Raw genomic sequence first — 22,820 nt, 5'->3', positions numbered from 1 at the left:
AATCCTTGGAAGGAATTTAGGTAATTAATGTGCAGAACGAAGACTGCCTCCACTTTAGGGTAAATCTGGTATTTACTCACTTTGTCTCTAAAAAAGCCTTTACAGACTCTTCATTACTGTTTGCACAAAGAAAAGAGACCCACATGTGCCTTATGATTGTGAAGTTTAACGGGAAGTGTGAGGTGACTCAAATAGGCATTGGAAAACATGTTGGCCTACTTAGTTATTATCATGTATGTACAGAAAAAAATTGCATATTAGTACTCAAAATAGACTTGCTTCCTTTTTCAACAGTATGCAATCATCTTAAAAAACGGGATATAATCATTCTCACTCCTCAAAGCAGAATTGACCATCCCCTCTACTTTGCAGGCCCACTGTACCTTGTTAAGGACCTTAATGACGGGACCTGTATTCAATCTTTTGTTTGTATGACTGGCTTCCTACACCTCAGTGTTTCTACTCCTTCAGGCTATAAGTCCCTTAAGGACAAAGACTTCGGGATCCCTGGGTGGCGCAGCGGTTTGGTGCCTGCCTTTGGCCCAAGGCGTGATCCTGGAGACCCCGGATCGAGTCCCACGTCGGGCTCCCTGCATGGAGCCTGCTTCTCCCTCTGCCTATGTCTCTGCCTCTCTCTCTCTCTCTGTGATTATCATAAATAAATAAAAATTAAAAAAAAAAAAAGGACAAAGACTTCTTTATATTCCTTCTTGAGCCCTCAGTGCTCAATAGACTGTCTAGCACACAGCAGGTCATAAGCAGTAAGCATTAAGAAGGCGGAAACCGAAACTATGTTATTCCTTGTTCCCTGGCCTATAAACATTTTTGGAATTAATGGGTAGACTGAAGAAACAAAAGAACAGCAGCAATAAGGCATAAAAGTCTAGAATTTGGCTGTAATTAATGTCATCTTTCATCAATTCTGAAACATGTTTTCTTATATTTTAACAGGAAATTAGGATGCATTTTATAATGGATGGCATCTTGGCATGGTGTCATCATTTCTTTGGAACCTTATGAATAGTCATATGTGCTAGAAATGATGGTGTCTGGAACACCTGGCTGGCTCAGTGTGTGGAAAATGAGACTCTTGATCTTGGGGTTGTGAGTTCAAGCCCCATGTTGGGTGTAGAAATTACTTAAAAATAAAACTGGAAAGGAAAGGAAAGGAAAGGAAAGGAAAGGAAAGGAAAGGAAAGGAAAGGAAAGGAAAGGAAAGGAAAGGAAAGGAAAGGAAAGGAAAGGAAAGGAAAGGAAAGGAAAGGAAAACAAGAAAAGAAAAGAAAAGAAAAGAAAAGAAAAGAAAAGAAAAGAAAAGAAAAGAAAAGAAAAGAAAAGAAAAGAAACGAAAAAGGAAAAGATGGTGTCTCCAATTTAGGGAAATAAAATCATTTGATGTGGCTGTGGTAAGAAGGGCTGGAAAGATGCTATAAGCCACCTTAGTGGCTCAGTGGTTGAAGCCTCTGCCTTCAGCTCAGGCTGTGATCCTGGGGTCCTGGAATCGAGTCCCACATCTGGCTCACCAAGGGAGCCTGCTTCTCCCTCTGCCTATGTCTCTGCCTCTCTCTCTGTGTCTCTCATTAATAAATAAATAAATAATCTTAAAAAAAATTGTACTTCATTTTCCACAAGAGTACAAACAAAAGAGAAGATGAGCCCTTTTAGTGGCTGGTCAATGGGGTGGCTAGGTGTCTTACAAGGACACATACAGCAGCCCAAGTGGGGTCCCCAGGGGCCACATCCATGCTAAATGACCCTGCCCACTGCCCACCACTGATTGGTTCAGGGATGGTCACATGATCCAAAGTGAACCAATCATTACTCTGAATTTTTTTTACCTAGAGCCAGTAGGAATGTTAAGTTACTACTCTGCTTTAACAACAGTGAGATTTAAAGTTCAGCTTTCTATGGCCGTTCTCCCTGCCAGGGAAGAGAGGAGCAAAGGCAAAAGAATTTTGACATTATCTGCCTACCTGTGTGGTTCAAACTAGCTACATGCTCACCAATAGAAAATTTCTTTTTCTTCCTGGGCAAAAGGGCCCTATTCCTCAGCTTCCTTTACCAGTAGGTGGAATCATGTACTGAGTAATAATTGAGGGAAATGAGAGCAGAAGTAATATAAGCCACTTCCAGATTGGCCCATGAAAACCTCCAACGTGAGATCCTTGAATTTCCCTCTCCATCTGCAGGTTAAAAGGAGAGAATTCTGACACACCTAGAGAAGGAAGGAGCCACAAGATGGAAGGAGCCTGCGTCCCTGAAACACAGAAATTAGCTTAACCAGGTAAAACTATGTTGAACTGCCATATGAACAAGAAATAAACTTCATTTGTGGTAAGCACCAAAATTTGGGAGTTGTCAGGGCAGTTATCTCCTCTGATACATCCTGGTTCCAGCTGTACCCATTCTTCCTATGGTTATATGAAATACCCAGTATTCTTCCCATCAATTCCTTTCTTGCCCAAGCTAGTCTGAGTTGGGTTTCTTTCATTTACCAACTCAAAGACTTCTGAGAAACACAGCCAAGAAGAATGAATTGCAATCATTTGAAATGGCAAAAATATAGTGGTAAGCAATAATCCCCAAGTATCTGAGGAATACCTAGAAAATTTATCAGAACAGAGTAATAATCCAAACAAATTTATGACAATACACAAAAGGCTCATCAGTTTCCAAGGGCTTCTAGCTCTACAATCATAAACCACTTACACTAAGATACCCTCTTCCCATTCTCATTTCATTGCCAGAAACATGTATTAATTTGAAATAGTCCTGCCTTAGGGTTTGCCTACTATCAAATACCCTTAGGAGTTCTCAACCATCCAGAATCCTAGCAAGCAAGATAAAACCTCATTTATCATATACAGCCAGCTCTGCTGTTCCAGGATTTCTTGGGAAATGGATCTATATAGAGCTCTAAGAATCCAAATAGTTACTCTCAGATGACTAGCTCTGGGTATGAGCACACAACCCTGACCAGAGTTTTCAAAGATAAATATTCAAGAATCACCAAAGCTTCTAGGAGTATTTATGACTATAAATGAAAAGATTACAAAAATAAACATGAGAATGATACCATGCATGCCTACTTGAGCAATGAAGATTTGCCAGGAACTAGGGCCAGAGATGACAGAGCATGCATCCTGCTCAGTTTCCAGAAATGTCTCTCACTGAGCCAAATTTGTTTTATAACAACAAGCCCTGACATCTGTTATACATTCTATGGGCTCGTTATACAGCACTTCAATACTATACATTGAGGTATTTGCCTCTCACACCAACAGTATAAAGCTGGATTATCACCAGTCCTTCATTTAGACCTAAGAACACAGGCTCAGACAGGTCAAGTCTCATGGCCGGAGGATTTGTGACTTGAGCCAAAACTTGAGCTCCAATCTCTACCCCACATCCTCTGTCCCTTTCACTGTAGGCCAAACTGTAGAATACCGGGGCAGAGAAATGGCCCACTGGAGACTTCTCTCCACTGCCGTAATTCATCAAGCCATTTCTCCAAAGGTCAGTTTGCTGTCTGTACAACCACACGTGGGAACTTTCTAGGGGGTTAAAGGCCCACGAAAAATGCCTATCCTGCCTCCAAAATAAGCTGGAAAAACACTCCCTGACAAAGCACCGTAGCTTATGCCCACAGGAAAACCTTGAGAGAGAGGAGAAAGGAGCCTGAAATAAGGGGTTAATAGTAGAGATCTCTAGGTGACCCTGTCAGAACCTCAGAGTTGGAGACCTCTGAGAGGGGAAGGAGAAGGGATCAAATACATATACTGAGGTGGCCTCCATCAGCATTCTCTTCTGTGGCTTTTATGAGCCACTTTTAAGAGACAAATTGCCGAGATCAAACACTCATATACTACCTGAGAAAGGCAAAAAAGGTGTGGGGGTTTTAGTATTTTAGTAAGAGCCATTTATGTACCTCTGGGAGCTGGCAACCCACACTTCAGAAGGAAGACATAGAAAATTGGGGGAGTTGTCTTTTGGCACGTTAGAAAACTTCAAGAGCTGGCCAACCCTAAATATTACTACTTTCTAGGCTCCAAGGATGAGAGGGAAGCCCTGCATCCTGGTGTGGTTTCTTCAGAAGTAGAAAATCCAGAAACTTGAAGAAGCATGGGGTAGAAAAAGCAAAGGCCTTGATTTTAACAAACTCAGGCTTGAGTCCCTGCTTAGTCTCCTGTTAGCTATAACAAGCAAGTCAAACCTCCTTGAGTCTCAGTTTCTATATCTGTGAAGGATGAGAACACCTACCTTGTAAGACTCTGGTGCGAATAAAACAAAATTATAAATGCAAAGGGCATAGCACAATGCCTGATACATATTAGCTGCTCAATAAATGTTAGCTCTTGGGCAGCCCAGGTGGCTCAGTGGTTTAGCGCCGCCTTCAGCTCAGGGCCTGATCCTGGAGACCCGGGATCAAGTCCCACATCAGGCTCCCTGCATGGAGCCTGCTTCTCCCTCTGCCTGTGTCTCTGCCTCTCTCCCTCTCTCTCTCTCTCTCTCTCTCTCTCTGTCTCTCATGAATAAATAAATAAAATCTTTTTTAAAAAATAAAAATGTTAACTCTTTTAACGTTCCCCCCTCAAACCTCATTTCAATATCTTGGTATTGGAATTCTAATACTTAGTCATTCTAATTCTTAGCAATATACCAGTCCTTAGTAGTCTTGAATCACATATGTTATCCAATATGTTGGCCATTTCACTTGCCTCTTTAAAATATAACCATCTGTGACTTTAGTTGTGAACACCTCAAATAACCCCAGGCTCTTGGGCCTCTTACTAGTCTACCCCATGCTTCCTAAATTCTCTTAAAAAAAATTAATTCCTAGGTCTCTCTTCAACTTTATAATCTTTCTCCAATCTGAAAGAGAATCCAAACTATATCAATATTTGGCTGCACTGTTAAATTCAATTTAACTGTTAAATTCAACTAAACTTTCCACAAGGCTTAAAATATAAAGGAGATATAAGGGCAACAAAGCTTAACTGAATTTAGTAAATATATACTGTGCTTATAACCATAGGAACAACATGAAGGATGAGGTTCTCATAGTCTTATCATGACTTTCCTGGTCTTTGGGATGATATCCTCTCCTCTTGACATCCTCTTATCCAAGACAGGGACAGGTGCCCCTTCTCCATGCTCCAGTCTTCTGTATACACCACTACCAGTGCTATGGTGATAGTGTACAATAATCATCCACTTCATCTCCTTCACTAGCCTACAATTTCCTTTCAGGCAAGAACAGTGTTCTGCAAAATCTCAATTACCAGTCCCAGTACCCACCAGTTCATACCTGGTATATAGTAGATACCGAATAGTGTTGGATGGATGGACAGATGAATAGATGAATGAATAAATAGGGTTTTTTGATCTTGAAGAAACCTTAGAAATAATCTAGTCTAATACAAGGTCTTCATTTCACAGAAAGGAAGCATAGTCTCAGAGCTGCAAGGTAACTCAGTCAAGGTAACTTCTCAAAAGCAGCAAGAAGATGACAAGTGGTTCCAGTCACATGCCATTTTTACTGTGAGTTCAAAGGCAGACATCACTTCACACTCACCCTCAAGAGAAGATAGTGTAGCTTGGTGGACACAGACAGCATGGCCTCCACAGGCAAAGTCCTGTTCTGCTACCTATCAGTCATGTGACTTTGGGCAAGCTGCCTCATCTCTCTGAGTCACAATTTCTGCATCTGTTAATTAGGCTATTAATAACTTCAAAATTGTTGGGAGTATTACATCTGCCAACATACATATAAAGTGACTAGCACAGCATGGGCACTATGTGCTAAATATATTTTTACTGAATGAATCATGAATGAGTCCCTGTCCAGCATACCACAACTTCATAAACCTGGTTTAGACTTCGCATTTAAGTCTGCCCACATGGAAGGTAGCTGGGACACCCATAATTATAGAGCCATTTGGAGATTTGTTCCTTGCTAGAATTGGATTTGTAAGCAGCACCAAGCCTCTATAACTTTGCTCACTGTTCCCTTCACCTAGGATGCCCTTTCCACCTTCCTCAATGTCACATTAATCTGACCCATCTTCCATTGCCTAGCCAGATTTACCCTGTCTAGAAAGCCTCTCTAATTCCTGTGTCTTCATCAGTCCTTTTTTTTTTTTAAATATTTTATTTATTTATTCATGAGAGACAGAGAGAGAGAGGTGGAGACACAGGCAGAGGGAGAAGCAGGCTCCATGCAGGAAGCCCGATGTGGGACTCAATCCGGGGTCTCCAGGATCACGCCCTGGGCCAAAGGCAGGCGCTAAACCTCTGAGCCACCCAGGGATCCTCCTTCATCAGTCCTTCTTGTCTCACTAATTACTCCCTACCACACAGTAGGGGAGTATATTTGTTTGGGTTTTTTAAACTGCGATAAAATATACATAATATAAAATTTACAATCTTAACCATTTTTAAGTGTACAGTTCAGTGGTGTGAACTATATTCATAGTGCTGTGCAACCAATCTTCAGGAACTTTGTCATTTTTCAAGACTGAAACTCTATACACATTAAATAACAACTCCCCAATTTCTCCCTCCTTCTAGCCCCTGGCAACCACCATTGTATTTTCTGTCTCTATAAGTTTGACTTTCTAGATACTGCATACAAGTGCAATCATAAAATATTCATCCTTTCATGTCTGGCTTATTTCTCTTAGCAGAATGTCCTCAAGATTCATCCTTGTTGCAGCAAATGTTAGAATTCCCTTCCTTTTCAAGGCTGAATAATATTCTGTTATATAGCTTACCCATGCATCTGTCAATGGACACTTGGGTTGCTTCCACCTTTTGGCTATTGTGAAAAAATACTGTTATGCACATGGATATATAGGGATGTATCTATTTTATCTTCTCTATTTGAATGTGAACTTCTTAATGACAAAGCCTGGGTCTCAATCTTCTCTAGGTGGCTAACATGTGATGGACACTCAGTAAATACCCACCAAGTCAGTAAGACAGGATTCTGCTCCAATGATCTTCCACACAAATCTGCAAAATGGCAGTATCCCACAGCAGAAAAGAATGGGCTCTACAGTAAGAGAGAGCTTTGGTTTCTTTATGCGGTTTTGCTACAGCTAAATGCTATAACTTAAGGAAAGCAGCTAGCACAGGACTTGGCACATCATAAACTCAAAAAAAAGTTTGCCATTATTAAGTTCTACAATAAAAGTAATTTGGGGGTGCCCAGTTGGCTCAATCAGTAGAGCACAAGACTCTTGATCTGAGAGTCATGAGTTCGAGCCCCACATCAGACATAGAGATTACTTTAAATAATAATAATAATAACTTGTTGCACATACAAACATGCCATTTAGCTTCCTGGCCATGGTAACTTTAAAAGCAAAGAACATGAAAAATTCTGAGACCAAACAATTTACAGCAGGTAACAGTCAACACAGAAAGACACTACCACAGCAGCAATGATGAATCTGGATTCGTATCACTGAATGTAGAATCTTGAACTATACAACTGAAGCTCATGAGCTGGAAATTTTGTCACATCAAAGGGGCAAACTTAAATGTTATACTAAGGATAATCTCATTCAGCAAAGCAGCCTGTCCAAGGTCTCATAAATGTTTTTTAATCAGGATTACTTGACGTTTTTTTCAGTGCCTGGGCTAAATTTATTTTGAATTTAATCATAATTCATTTTTTGAAGATTTTAGTAAAAAGATGAAAAAAATAAATAGATCTTTATTACTATTTCAGACAGAAGTATTTATTTCAAACTGTCTCAAAAGAAAGTGAGCTCCTCACTCCACTCCCAGTTCCTCTAGGACATGAATTCCTTTTGAGGTTACTATCCGAATTTTCCAGACCAGAAACATTCCTTCCAAAGTTAGCTCTTAGAAAAGCAAGTTTTTGAGTCTTAGAAGGAAAAGCTTATCCAAGCTTCTTCTCTGCCAAAACAATTAACATTTGACATGGCTAATTTAAATGACTCTCACAGACAAAATCAGAAACTTGATTGTGTAGTTGGAGGAAGAGGGAAGAGAAAAAAAAAAAGAGAAGGTAGGCAGAAGTTGCCCAAATGCTAATACTGGCCCAAAAATAGCCCAAGTGACCATAACCCTTAACTTTCCAAGGATAATCACAACTTCTTGTAAACTTAATATTATACTTAATGTATTAAATAGGTAATTAAATATGATTCTTTATTTCTCTCTCTCCCTCTCTCTCTCTCTCTCTATATATATATGGGTTGATTTTGTCTTTGTTTGGTAAGACTTTGCAATTAAATAAATAAATTCTTTCTCAGACTATGAATCCCAATTTTGGATTCAGAACAATACTGTCACCATATGCCACATGTCAATTTTAATTTGGCTCCCCAAAACTAGCTAAGAGCTACTGACTGCCTTGCCCATCCCAGGATGTCCACTTGTACCTGAAGGCTGCCAGGTGACAAGCACCATACTGAGCCTTGACATACAGGGCCTAGTTTAATCCTCATGGCAACCCTATGCTCTAAGTACTTATATCTTCTCTCCCTCCTTTTTTATCTCTTTATTTTGAGTTAATTTCAGACTTACACTAAAAAAAGAAAAAACTTCAAGATTACCAAGAATTCATATATACCCTTCACCCAAATTACCCAAATGTTAATTTTTTACATTGCTTCTTTGCTTTATCATTCCCTCTGATATATACACTATTTTATCTCTAAACACTTAGTATTTCCTTAAAAAATAAAGACAAACTCTTTTATTTTCAAAATATGATGATTAAAATCAGAAAATTAATATTAATACTTATATAATCTAATCTCAACTCATTCAAATTTCACCAATTGACTAAATAAAATAATGTCCTTTATGACAAAAGAAAAAAATTTTTCTTTGGTCCAACCAATCCAGGATCATATGTTGTATTTAGTTTCTATGTGACTGTAGTCTCCTTTAATCTAGAACTATTCCTCCGTCTTTGTCTTTCATGACCTTGACATTTTAAAAAAATACAGTCCACTTAATTTGTAGAATGCTTCTCAATTCATATTTATCTGATATTTCCTTGTGATTAGATTCAAGTTATGTATTTTTGGCAGGAATGTCACAAAAGTGATGGGTCCTTCTCAGATGACAATTTGTCCCATCTTTGGTATTAATTTTAATCATTTAGTAAAAGTGGGGTCTGCCGTGTTTCTACACTATAAAGTCACTCTTTCCTCCTTTATAACCAATAAGTATCTTCTGAGGAGACACTTTAGACTAGGTAGGCTTCTCTATCATCAATAAAAAAAGTGAGGCTCAGAGAAGTTATGAGTTGTCCAAGATCGCACAGCTCAAAAGTTCCAGAACACAATTCAAACTCCATTTTATAAGCTCCCACACTTGAGAATTTCAAAAACATTCCTGCTTCCTAGACCAGTCACCAATAGCTAAAGCATCTTTGTCTAATGGCCTTACTATGAGCACTGGGGAAAACAATATGAGGACATCTTGGTGGGATGCCTGGGTGGCTCAGTGGTTGAGCTTCTGGTCAGGGCATGATCCCGGTCCCTGGATTGCGTCCCACATCGGGCTCCCTGTGGGGAGCCTGCTACTCTGTCTGCCTGTGTCTCTGCCTCTCTCTATGTCTCTCATGAATAAATAAATAATTTTTTTAAAAAAACCAATATGAATACATCATGGTCCACAGAATCCTGGTACTCCTCTTATCTTAGAAACTAGCACGGTCCTAGCCACTGAGTCTCTAGAGCTGCTTCTAAAGTTCTAGAAATCCTGAGAACAGTACTTTATACCCAAGTCCCCCACACTCTGGGCAAGGAATCTGGAAGAGAAGTCAGCTGGTACTAAAAATCAGAAGGTGGAAATGTATATGCATCGGGATACCAGGCCATACAAGGAAAACCTAAAATCATCTCTACCCTAAGGCCATTTCGTCACACCCTGACTTCTGGCTGGCCATCTGAAACTTTGCTTTGTGAGATACCATTTCTTTCTAAATTTTTTGTTTCAACTTTATTTTTGAAATACACTGGTATTATAGTCCAATGGCTCAAAACTCAATGTGACATAACTACTAGAATGGTCATAATGAAAAAGATAAATAATAAGTGTCAGCAAGGATGTGGAGAAATAGAACCCTCATATATTGCTGGAGGGAATATAAAATGGTACAGCTACTTTGGAAAACATTTTGTCAGTTCCTCAAAAGTTCAAACATAGAATTAGCAGTTGCCCCACTCCTGGTACAGATGCAAATTAAATAAAAACAAATGTATATTTAAAACCAAGGTATCTGGCTGGCTCAATCGGAGAAGCACGTGACTCTCGATCATGGGGTCATGAATTCAAGCCCCATATTCCGTGTAGAAATCACTTAAATAATTTTTTTTTTTAAGTGGAGGGGCACCTGGCTAGCTCCGTTCATTAGGCGTCCAACTCTTGATTTATGCTTGGGTCATGATCTCAAAGTTGTAAGATTGAGCTCTGCATCAGGCTCTGCACTAGGCGTGGAGTCTGCTTAAGATTCTCTCCCTCTCCCTCTGTCTCTCCCCCCGCCCAAAATAAAATAAAATAAAATAAAGGGAAACAACCCAAATGTCCATCAACTGGTGTGGTATATCCAGACAATAGAATATTACTTGGTAGTAAAATAAGAACTGATCCATGCTACAACACAGATAAACCTTGAAAAGATCATGCTGATGAAAGAAACCAGTCACAAAAGACCACATATTGCCTGATGCCATTTATATGAAATGTCCAGGATAGGCAAATCTATAGAGATAGAAAGTAAAGACAGAAAGTGGTTCCTGGGGAGATTTGGGAGGTTGGGGTACAGAAGTGGGGGAGGACAGATGAATGCAAATGAGTAAAATGTTTCCTTTCAGAATAATGAAAATGTTCGAAATTGTGGTGATGGTTGCACAACTCCAGAAACATACTAAATTGTACAGTTTAAATGGGTAAATTGTGTGATATATGAATTATATCTCAATAAAGCTATTTTATTTTATCTCAAAGATTTTATTTATTTGAGAGAGAGGTCAATAAAGTTATTTTAAAAGTTACCATTATAGGGACACCTGGGTGGCTTCAACCGTTGAGTGTCTGCCTTCGGCTCAGGGTGTGATCCTGGGATCAGGGATCAAGTCCCACATTGGGCTCCCTATGGGGAGCCTGCTTCTCCCTCTGCCTATGTCTCTGCCTCTCTCTGTGTGTCTCTCATGAATAAATAAATAAATCTTTAAAAAATAAAGTTACCATTATAAAATAGTAAACCTTAAGAAATCTCACATCACAACCCACTCACTTGTACAGCCCTGTTCCAGTAACTACTTTGTTATTTTACATCATTTCTAGGATTTCTTTGTGCAATTCAAATATACTCTTATCCCCACTTCTTTCACAAAATATGCACTCTTCTGCACCTTCCTTCTTTCATTTAATATATCTTTGGAGATCTTTCCTAATGGGAAATACTCTTAGAGAATTAGAGAGAATTCTTGTTTGTGGTTTAATCATTTTCCATTGTGTGAACACACCTATTTTTTTAACCTGTTTCCCACTGACACACTTAGGATTATTTCCAATCATTTGCAACAATGATGCAATGCTTGTTCTTTCTTTTTAACTTATTTTTATCAAGTAAACTTTTGTTCCTGGACTGCCACAACACAGCAGGAGCAGAAACTTCTTGAAACTTCATCAAAACTGGGTCTGCCTCTGGCCTCCTCTGCTAACTCACTGTAATTCTCAGAAAGTTACTTTATTTTCTGATTAATTTCCTTACTTATAAAGTGGGAAAATCCCTGAGGAGAAAAGGCAGAAAGTTGGTAATGGATTACAACATCTTGAGGGTAAAAAAAGAATCCAGGAGTCCAGGTGATGCTTAAAAAAAGGAAGGAAGAGGAGGAGAAGGAGGAGGAGGAAGAAAAGAAGGAGCTGAAAGCTGATCTATCAGAAAAACACCTGATAATAAATATAGATGGGAAGAGAAAATTAGAAAATCATCCTTTTAATAGATACCAATTGACCTAGGCCATGATTATCCAATAGATGCTAAAACCAATGGATAAAAACTGTTGAACAGGATATTCAAACAATCTCAAAGTATCACCTCACACTATTTTATTAATTACAAAGAGAAACAGGTACCTTTACAATGAAGAGACCAAGCAATATCACTTTAAAAAAAAATTTAAATTCAATTAACATATAGTGTACTATTAGTTTCAGAGGCAGAGGTCAGTAATTTATCAGTCTTGTATAACACCCAGTGCTCATTCCATCACATGCCTCCTCAATGTCCATCATCTAGTCACCCCAACCCCCACCTCCCTCCCCTCCATCGCCCCTCAGTTTGTTTTCTATGATTAAGTCTCTTTCAGTTTGTCCACCTCTCTGGTTTTGTCTGGTTTTGTCTTTTATTTTTCCCTCCCTTCCCCTGTGATCCTTTGTTTTGTTTCCAAAATCCCACATATAAGTGAGATCATAGGATAATTGTTTTTCTCTGATTGACTTATTTCACTTGGCATAATACTCTCTAGTTCATCCATGTCATTGTAAATGGCAAGATTTCATTTTTTTTTATCACTGAGCAGTATTCCATTGTATTTATAGACCAAATCTTCTTTATCCACTCATCTGTCAATGGATATATGGCCTCTTTCCACAGGTTGGCTATTGTGAACATTGCTGCTATAAACATTGGAGTGCAGGTACCCCTTCAGATCTCCACAATTGGGGTAAATCCCTAGTAGTGCAATTGTTGGGTCATAGGGCAGCTCTATTTTCAACTTTTTGAGGAATTTCCATACTGTCTTCCAGAGTGGCTGCACTAGCTTTAGGCAATATCATTTCATCCAAACGATCAAATCTTATATCACCAGTGATGTTACAAACTGGCACTATGTGTCACCTAATGTGATGCAAAGAAAAGGATGCAGAACTGTCCAAATGGCACGCCTACTAGAAGTGTTTAACCTGAGTCTGATAAAGAAGAAACAATCAGACCAATCCAATCTACTAAGGCAACAGACTTGGAATCTTCAAAACTTCAATGTTTCAATGTAATGGTATTGTGGTTGCATGGGAGAGAACTTCCTATTTCTTTTTTTTTTTTTTTTAAAGATTTTATTTATTTATTCATGATAGCCACACAGAGAGAGACAGAGAGGCAGAGACACAGGCAGAGGGAGAAGCAGGCTCCATGCAGGGAGCCCGACGTGGGATTCGATCCCGGGTCTCCAGGATCGCGCCCCGGGCCAAAGGCAGGCGCCAAACCGCTGAGCCACCCAGGGATCCCGAACTTCCTATTTCTTAAGAGATACATGTTCCAGTGCTTAGAGATAAAGTGTTGTAATGTCTGCAACTCACTTTTAAGTGATTTATTAGGAAAACAGTGTGTGTGTGTATGTATGTGTATGCAAGTGTGCACAGACATAGAAAGAGAAAGCAAATTAATCTACATGAAGGGTGTATGGAAAATTCACTGTAAGATTTTTGCTATTATTCTATATGTCCTATATATCTTTTCAAAATAAGTTGGCTGGGGGGGGGGGGGGGAGGTCAAGTAAAAAATGTAAACCATTCGGTACCCAGGAGGTTCTATGATAGTTCACATCACAGCTTCAACCAACTCAACAGATTTAAGGAAAGCTCCTCGCTGTGTGCCTGAAAGTAAAATGAATCCTATCAAAGTAAATGCCATCAGCCAGTCCTGCCTTCATGAAGCTTATACTTTTGATCAGAAGGCAAGACAAAAATAGGAAGCAGCTGGAGACGCTTTTGGTTTTAGTTCCAGAAAAATCTACCAAGGGCTTACATCTACAATGTTTTTTTAAATAAGTAACTTAAAAAAAAAAAAAAAGGTACTTCACCTCACTAAGAATTGTTTCCTCATTTGTATGGAAAAAAAATGGAACTAAAATCTACCACCTAAGTTTGAGATTATAAAACAGCATACATAAATACACCTTTGTAAGGCATCTTTTATTGAAGACTCTCAGGAAAAGATATTAGTCTCCTAGAATAAAAGAGGAGAAGAAGGAAGGCTCCTGATGGCTTCACCTTTGTTTTCTTATAAAAAAAACCCAGCACAGAATCTCACATTCAGTTTATGCTCACAAATACTGGTTGAAGAAATAACAATAAGACATGACAAGACAGAATGCCTTACATAACAGCTAGACACAGCAGCAACCTTAACAATAGCACATATTTAAGTACATATAAATTTGCCAAAGTCCTTTTACACACATTATCTGAGTTAGCCTCACAATAACCCCCATTTTATAGAAGAAACTGAGACTTGAAAAGATAAGTTTCCATACAGCGCAGAGCTCAAATCTGTGTTTGCTCCACCCAGCCACGTAAGAATAGAAATAATTCATAGCTTGTGATCCTCACAGTCTTTTCCCCAGGGTCTCTGCCAGGCACAGTGAGTCAATGATGGCCACTCCTAAGTTCATGCTTTTTCTACAGAAAAATGCCCAAAATTTGTGCTGGAATTGCTTCTGTCAATATTCAGAAAGATGAACAATCAGGTCTTTTAACCAAACCTGATCCAGATAGTTAAAAAGTGGAGCTTAAATTCCCCTTCCTAGTGTGGTGGTATGACTGAGATGGAGAGGAAGTGAGCAGAAGGGGTTATTTTCACCTCAAGGTTGATGCTGTCCACATTTTAGTGAAGTTAACCATAACTCAAAAATAAAAATTTTCTGCAGAATTTTCTGGGGAGAACTCTTGGCTACTTGATTGTTTCAGTTCACTTTTTAAATATGCAATGTTGCAGGCAGAAATAAGGTATTTTATTTCTTTCTTCCAGAGGTTTGCATACTAACCTTTATTATTAAAGCCTGCACAAAAACCAGCAGGAACCCCATGACTCCATTTTTGCCCACTTTCTTTCTACTCATTTAGTAAGAGTTTAGCTCAAGTGGCTAATGGACTTGGCAAAGGTATGGAGAAGTGGCACTGTCAAAGACTTTTGATAAGAACTTAAATCAGAAGACAACTAAAGAGAACCTGTTTGTGCCCTCTGAGCCAACATTTCTACCCCTAGAAATAGATCCTACAGAAACATTCCTATAAGTTCATCACAAAAGAATGTGTTCTCAAATGCTCACTACAGTGGTGCCTGACAGCCATGAAAACAGGTAAGTTAGAGCAACATGCAAATATGTGGGACAAATACTCAAAATATATTAAGGGACAGCAAGCAGAATTATATGTAATAATATCATTAGTATATGTTTGGGGGGGGGGAATGACAGTGGAATACACATCAAAATCTCAAAGTTGATTATATTTGTGAGGTGGAATTAAGGGGAATTTCCCCTATCCAGTTCATTGTGTATTTCTATAATAAATTTTGATTAATCCTATGTTATCTCTAAATTCAAAAAAAAAATTTATGATATATACTTATGTGTCCCTTGCCATCCTTTCCTCTTCACTTTGGAAGCAGCTAGTGCCCCACCTGCATTACTACTTCTACTAATATCAAAGGTAGAGTACCAGCTCTAGAAGTTTACACTCTTATAGAATGAGGTGGGGTTTTTTTTAATTTTTTATTTAAATTCAATTTGCCAACATATAGTAGTGTTAAGAAAAGACATTTTTTTTAAAGATTTTATTTATTTTTTTGAAAAAGAGTACAAGCAGCAGGAGAGAGAAGGACAAGCCAACTCTGCAATGAGCACAGAGCCCAACGCAGGGCTCCACCTCAAGACCAGAGGTGAAATCAAGAGCGGATGCTTGGGCAGCCCAGGTGGCTCCGCAGTTTAGCGCCGCCTTCAGCCCAGGGTGTGATCCTGGAGACCGGGGCTCCTTGCAGGGAGCCTGTTTCTCCCTCTGCCTGTGTCTCTGCCTCTTTCTGTGTCTCTCATGAATAAATAAATAAAAATCTTTATTTTAAAAAAAAGAGTTGAATGCTTAAGCAACTAAGCCACCCAGGCACCCCTAGAAAGGACATTTAAAAATCATTTACAGCATCCCCAATAATTGGTATTACAACCTATAGGCTGATTAAACACTTTCAGTGGCCAAGAAAATCACTGCCTTCTGAAGCTGCCTTGATGTCTTCTAGCTTTGGTGTGACATTCCTAACGACGACATTCAGGAACGGCAACTGATCTAGACACCAATATCCACAGCATGTCAGGCTAAGCAGATGGAATCATTAGCACATCCGAGAAAACTAACATTGTTACTGATTATCTAATATGCAACTCCCATTCAAATTTCCCCATTTGTCCCCAAAATGTCCTTTATAGCTTTTTTTTAAAGTCCAGAATCCAATCAAAGGTTATATGCTGCATTTGGTTGTCATAGCTCTGGCCTCCTTTAATCTAGATCAATCCGCTATATATTTTGTTTTATTTTGTTTTGTTTGTCTTTCACGACATTGACATTTTCAAAGATCGCAGGCCAGCTGTTTTGCAGTATGTCCCACAATCTGGATTTGCCTGATTATTTCCTCATGATTAGATTTAGGTTAAACATTTCTGGCAAGAATTCCGCATCAGTGATGTGTACTTCTTCTCATTGCATCAGGTTATCTAGTTACACTGTGATGCTTTTTTGTGTGTTATCACTATGAGTACTAAGCGAGCATCAGCCAACAAATAAAATATTTAAACCAAGAAATAAATATGTTAAAAACAGTTACTATGATGAGTATGTAAGTGGCTCAGTGGATTAAGCATCTGCCTTCACCTCAGGTCATCATCTGGGAGTCCTGGGATGGAGCCTTGCATCAAGCTCCCTACTCAGTGGGGAGTCTGCTTCTCCCTCTCCCTCTGCTCCTCCCCCAAGCTTGTGTTCTCTCTCTCTTCCTCAAATAAATAAATAAAATATTTTTTTTAAAAAAGTTACTATAAGCATCAGCTATACCAGGCATAGTGCCAGACATTTAAAACATATTATTTCATTTAAAACTCATAATAATCTTACCAAAAAACTGAGCTTCAAAGAAGTTAAATAACTTGCCCAAAGACCACATATAGTGATACAAAAATATGTGCATGTTAACTCTCTCTCTCTCTAACACACACACACTTTAACATATGCTCTCAGAGGTCCTGGTCTTTGTGAGGATCCTCTGGGGACAAGTAAAGAACTGCTACCTTAGACACATCTTGAGGACACCTATCTAGTTTTCAGACATTGGATTACTATGGAGAAGGAACTGAAAATAAATTATCTGTGGTCTATACAAAATTCTTCCATACTTGGAAGTGTTCTTATTTGGAGATGGGCCACATTTCTACCATAGCCAAGAAAATAGGGCAGTGGTTCCATAAATTATTATAACATTCTGGTGTTTTGTTCATCTTTTTTTTTTTTTTTTTACTATTCTGCAACAAAATGAGAATAATAAAGACAAAGTAGAGAATTTTTCATAAAGCTCAATATATTTTTAATTTTAAAAGCAGGATCTCCCTCAAATTTGGTATTAAGTGTCCTTTATTTTACGACATAAAAGTTAAGGGGTCATTTTTTAAAAAATCTCTCTCTACTATAGAAAAATAACCACTGTTAACAGCTCACCCCATTTTACCTTATTTTTTGTAATTCTGCTTATCTATACAATTCAAAAGTGTGAGACCCACTGATTTAGGGAACTCTATATAATTTTAAAACTATTTTTGAGAAACTAACTTGAATAAAGGAAGTTTAGCCAAAATGAAACCAGATCTGGAATATTTCTGAATTTTCCTACAAGTCATCTAAAAATAAAAAAAAAACAGGGATCCCTGGGTGGCGCAGCGGTTTGGCGCCTGCCTTTGGCCCAGGGCGCGATCCTGGAGACCCGGGATCGAATCCCACGCCGGGCTCCCGGTGCATGGAGCCTGCTTCTCCCTCCGCCTATGTCTCTGCCTCTCTCTCTCTCTCTCTCTGTGACTATCATAAAAAAAAAAAAAAAAAAAAAAAAAAAAAAAAAAAAAAAAAAAAAAAAAAAAACACCTCTAAGGCTGCAGGTCATAGGAATATGTTTTAATGGATTTGTTAAAAAGCATTTCACATTTAACACCTGTATTACTAAATGCCTTCTTCCAATGCATTGGTATTTCTTGTTTTTCAATGGACCCTCAGTGACTTAAGTTAATTTACTCAGTCAACAAACATTCGGAGTCCCTAATCTGGGCAAGACACTCTATTAGGTGCCTGGGAATAATCTGGAGAGCTCCTTCTTACTTCATGTCTCAGGTCAAAGGTCTTATTCTCACCAATAAGAAAAAATGAAAGCCTTCTGGGGCTGTGCTCTCCTAGCATGGCCTACATAATTCTTTTTGTGTGGCTACTTAGGTTTGCCTCCCTCACTTGAGTGAATTCTTCTGAAGCAAACACTATCTTATTCAATACTGTATTCTTAGCACCATACATATAGAGCTGGGGGGAAAATCAATATAAATTAGAGGAATAAATATACTTCACAGATAAGGAAACTAAAGTTCAGAAAAAGAATATAACATGCCCAACATCATACAGCTAATAAAAGAGCAGCAAGCCTCACCAGAGCTCCCTTCAAGTCTACTGTGCCACATCCTACACTTGGACAGGGTAAAAGAGAGAAAGATCTTAGATGTCTGTCTGGAACTTCAAACTCAATATGGCCAAAAGTCCCTCCTTCTTGAACAAACAAACAAAAATCTGGTCTCTATCCAGTGTTCTCTTTTTCTGAAAATGGCATTCTCATTTGCTCAAGGAAAAACTCAAGTCCTCTTTACTCTCCCTTCTCGCTATCCCTACATCCAATCAATACACAATCTTATCAATTATAATTTTCAAGTTTAGCATCTCTCCAATCGCTTCCCTTCTCTCCAAGCCCTCTGCCACCACCCTAGATCCAAGCCACCATTATTCCTCACATAGACTACAAGCCTGATTTGCTAACTGTCCTTTACATATTCACTTTGGCCAATCCTCTCCTCCAACCTCGCCTCCACTTAATAGCCAAGGTGATGTTTTTCATATCATTTTACATACATAATTCATCTAGCTATTTAAATCGCTTTATTAAGTTTCTGTTGCTCTTAGGATAAAGACCAAAACACACATGAGGCTCAGAAAATTGCCCACTCTCCAGACTCTGCCCACTTCTCCAGCTTGGTCTGGTCTCTCTCCCTTTGCTCTACTCCCATAGCCTGATTGACCTCCTTTCCATTCCTCATATTTACCACTCTTTCCTTTGTACTTTGAACACGAAGTTTCCCTTGTCAAAAATCCTCTGTCTCCTGGTAAGCACCTCTCATTGTCAAGCTAAATTACTCCCACTCACTCTTCAAGTTTCTTAAAGTGTCACCTCCTACAGGAATCCTTCCATGATTTCTAGGCACTCCTATTCTACCATATAGTACATCCCCTTTGGGCAGCAGCATTCATCACACTGTGATTACTTGTCCAATGATCATCTCCCTATTAGAACAGAAGCTCCATGGGGGCAGGGGAAGCTTCTCTTCCTCTCTCTCTTTTAAATATTTTATTTAGAGAGAGAGAAAGAACAGGTACACAAGCAAGCAGGGGGAGGGGCAGAGGGAGACAGAGAAAGAATCTCAAGCAGACGCCACACTGGGTGCAGAGCTCAGTGCAGGGCTCCATCTCACAGCCCTGAGATTATGACCTGAGCCGAAATCAAGAGTCTGACGCTTAACTGACTGAGCCACCCAGGTGCCTGGGGAAGCTTCTCTTTCACTGATGTATCCATAGTCCTTAAAACACAGTAGCTGCTCAATTAATATTTGTCATCAGAATTATGAGCTAGGACCAAACTGTTACTCCAAGTAAGCCAAGGGACAAGGATCATTATCCACTTGCAAATATGTAAACAGAGGCAGAAAGAAATGCATAGTTTTTCAAGGGCACAGAAATAGTGATGGGACAAATCTAACCCATTATTCAGCTCATCTTTCCCCCCAAAATACTAAACAATGTTGTTAGGAGATGAAGCATCCTAGAATAAGAAAATTAGGAATGAGAAGGTAGTGAGAGAGAGGTCTAGGAAGAAAACTTCTGAATCAGCCTGTCACACTAGTTGCCTCCATACCAACAACAGTTAGTGCCTGGAAAAGCACTAATGTTAAACAAACGAACATAACCACCACCACATTCTTCTCCTTAAAAGAGCAAATAAAAAAATAACATTTTTTTTCATCCTGTTAGAAGACATCACAGAAGGGAACACTGCTACCACTCCAAGTGTCTTAAAAAAAAAAAGCAAAACAAAAAACAAATGGGCAGGAAGGCTACCTGGATTGCTTCTCAGCAATCAACAGAAAAGATGGCCTTCCCACCACTTATTAGAGCAGGAATGGGGGGGGGGGGGGGCAGGGGGAGTATTAAATGAGGCAGAAGCCTTTTGAAGTCTTCTTATTTGGGGGGAATTAAGAGAAGATTTCAAGTAGAGTATTTGGGTTTGGGGTTGTTTTTTTTTTTTTTTTTAAGTTTTTATTTATTTAAGTAATCTTTACACACCCAACGTGGAGCTCAAACTCACAACCCCAAGATCAGGAGTCACATGCTCTTCCTCCTGAGCCAGCTAGATGTCCCTCATGTAAAGCATTTTAAAACCTTGCTAATGCACTGGCAGCTCTTAGTACAGGTACCAATGACAAGAACAGTGACATGGGCTCAACTGCAACACTGCATTGTCCACAAGCTGCTGAGGCCAAATTATATCTATCACAGAAGCCACAAACCAAGCCAAAGGGTCAGATTCATTGCTGCGAATCCTGTCTAGCACCCACTGTAAGAAAAGGAAAAAGCCTTTTCCAAGAGAAGCTCTGTGGAATAAATACTTGCCCAGTCTACTTCCACCCTGGAGTTTCTGGGTGAGTTCGAGAAGGGGTAGGGAGGGTATTAAGAAATTGGAAAAATACTTAGACTTGTATATTGGTGATGAGAGAAATTTTGAAACAGAGAGGAAAAATGAGAATTGTAAATGGAGAAACAGGGAAAGAAACAGAAAGAACTTCAAAAGACATAGAGGGGTGGGGCAAGGAAGGTGCTGGCAAAAGGGTAATGTTCCCAGGACAATAGACAGTAAGCATCAGAGAAACATAGAGAGGCAAAACCAGGCAATCTTTTCCCAAATCCCAAAGCTGCTCATTGCATCCCAATAAATCACTCTACTACAAAGCCCATACAATGGACCTTCCTTTGCATTCAGTAACAAGCAGTATTTCACGAAGCATCACCCCGTTGCAACTCTGAAGACCTAAGGGTCTGAATCGAAAATGGACAAAATTTGTTCAGCAGAAAACAACCAGGAATGACTTTCACCCAATGCCTGACCTGGCTACAAAAAGATTTGGCATTTTAGAGTTAAGCATAAAATGCTCTGGCATTTCTCCTTGTTTTGACATTCCAAGAGGGGGTGTGGTTGACCCCAAGTCCATTCATTTCCAAGGTTGTAGATCTCTCAGCTAAGACTGGCCCCATCTGTTCTGGAGTCACCCAGCTGTTTATCTCAAAGTAACATTTATTGCACTAATCATCCTAATAACTCTTACAAAAGCCAAAATCATACAAGCCAGAATGCTTTCTATCTTATTAAATGTGTCAGTTCGCTTAAAAACAAAACCCCAAAAAACAAACAAAAAACACCTCTATGCTCCTTGATTTCCCTGGCCAGGATCACTCTTCTTTTCAGAAGATACCTTCTGGGTACCTTTCAGTAATGGCAAATGAAGGTTAACAGTACTTCTAACTTTCCCTTTCCCTAATGCATCAAAATGAACCAGGATTTCCCTAATGATCCCTTCGTCAAACCTTTAGTTGTGACTGGTGACTGTGCCTCACGAAAAGGCAGCTCATTATGGTACCATTGTCAGTGGCAAGGAGCCTACTGCCACATAATTTAAAACACTCACACGAGCACAAATCTGTCGGCTCCACTTCCAAACAATCCTGCAGTGGGAAGAAGAAAAACACTTAACAAAAATGCTGCTTCCAGCAGCCTAAGAGAAGCTTCCCCAGACACGTGAAATGTTTCTGACTGGCAGGGAGTGCACCATTAAAGGACAGTGTCACCTCAAATCAGCAGAAAAGGCGACACAAACGACACAGACACACACGTAAAATAGAGCCCCACAAAACTTAACCTACTCAAAAGCACGCTCATCTTAAAAATAAATAGTGTGTGCTTGCTCAAGCGACATAGAAATGTTCTAAAGTAGTGCAACCACATTAAATCACTGTCTCCATTTCTCCCCACGCATCACCCCTTCCCACTCAAACCTCAGCACTCTGGGGCCCTAAGTGACAGGACTGCAGTCCCCCACCTCTGCCTTCTTCTGATTTTCCAAGAGCACTTCCCAACATCCTCCCCAGCCCAGCCCCCTCTCCCATCCTCAGAAAGGTTGAGGGGAGTTGCGACTAGAGAATTGGCAGGAATCGGTCCTCTGGCGGGGGTAGGTTGCTAGAGTTGTTCTTTGCAGTGACCCAAATTGCACAGAGCTTTTTGCTTAGCAGCACTTGCGAGCACCTCTCCAATCCTCCCGCCCCCATCTTCCCAAAAGAAAGCCTTGAGAATTAAGCGGGAGGAATAACTTGGTAGAACCATTTGAATAAATCACTTCAACTCACCTGGTTTGGGATAGTTCTCCCCACCCCAGGCATAAACAGAAATGATGTGCGAATGAGTCACGCAGGCAAGAGAACGTGTTGCGATGTCCTAAGTCCAAGGGCTGGAGTCAGTCCCTGCCCTGGTGCCGCTGCTACTCTTAGCTCAGCTGGAGCAAGCGGCAAACGCAAGCCCAGCAGCAGCAGCAGCAGCAGGGGGGTGGATAGACCGTAGCACAATGAATGCAGTGGGGTTTTTGCAATGACATCATCCCTCTGTC

General features: G+C 39.7%; 1 protein-coding gene across 1 annotated transcript in view; it reads right to left on the bottom strand.

Moving 5' to 3' along the window:
• Nucleotides 1-22,810, bottom strand: part of RAB30 (RAB30, member RAS oncogene family) — an 89,255-nt gene extending 66,445 nt beyond the window's left edge. The window contains exon 1 of the mRNA XM_038568476.1: nucleotides 22,564-22,810. The gene's annotated coding sequence lies outside the window, so the exon portion shown is untranslated. The remainder of the gene's footprint in view (nucleotides 1-22,563) is intronic.
• Nucleotides 22,811-22,820: the final 10 nt, after the last annotated feature.

The sequence above is a fragment of the Canis lupus genome, chromosome 21 (genome assembly GCF_011100685.1).
Source record: "Canis lupus familiaris isolate Mischka breed German Shepherd chromosome 21, alternate assembly UU_Cfam_GSD_1.0, whole genome shotgun sequence".
Taxonomy (NCBI): domain Eukaryota; kingdom Metazoa; phylum Chordata; class Mammalia; order Carnivora; family Canidae; genus Canis; species Canis lupus.
The sequence above is the reverse complement of the archived record's forward strand: the minus strand, read 5'-3'. Positions and strand labels throughout refer to the sequence as shown.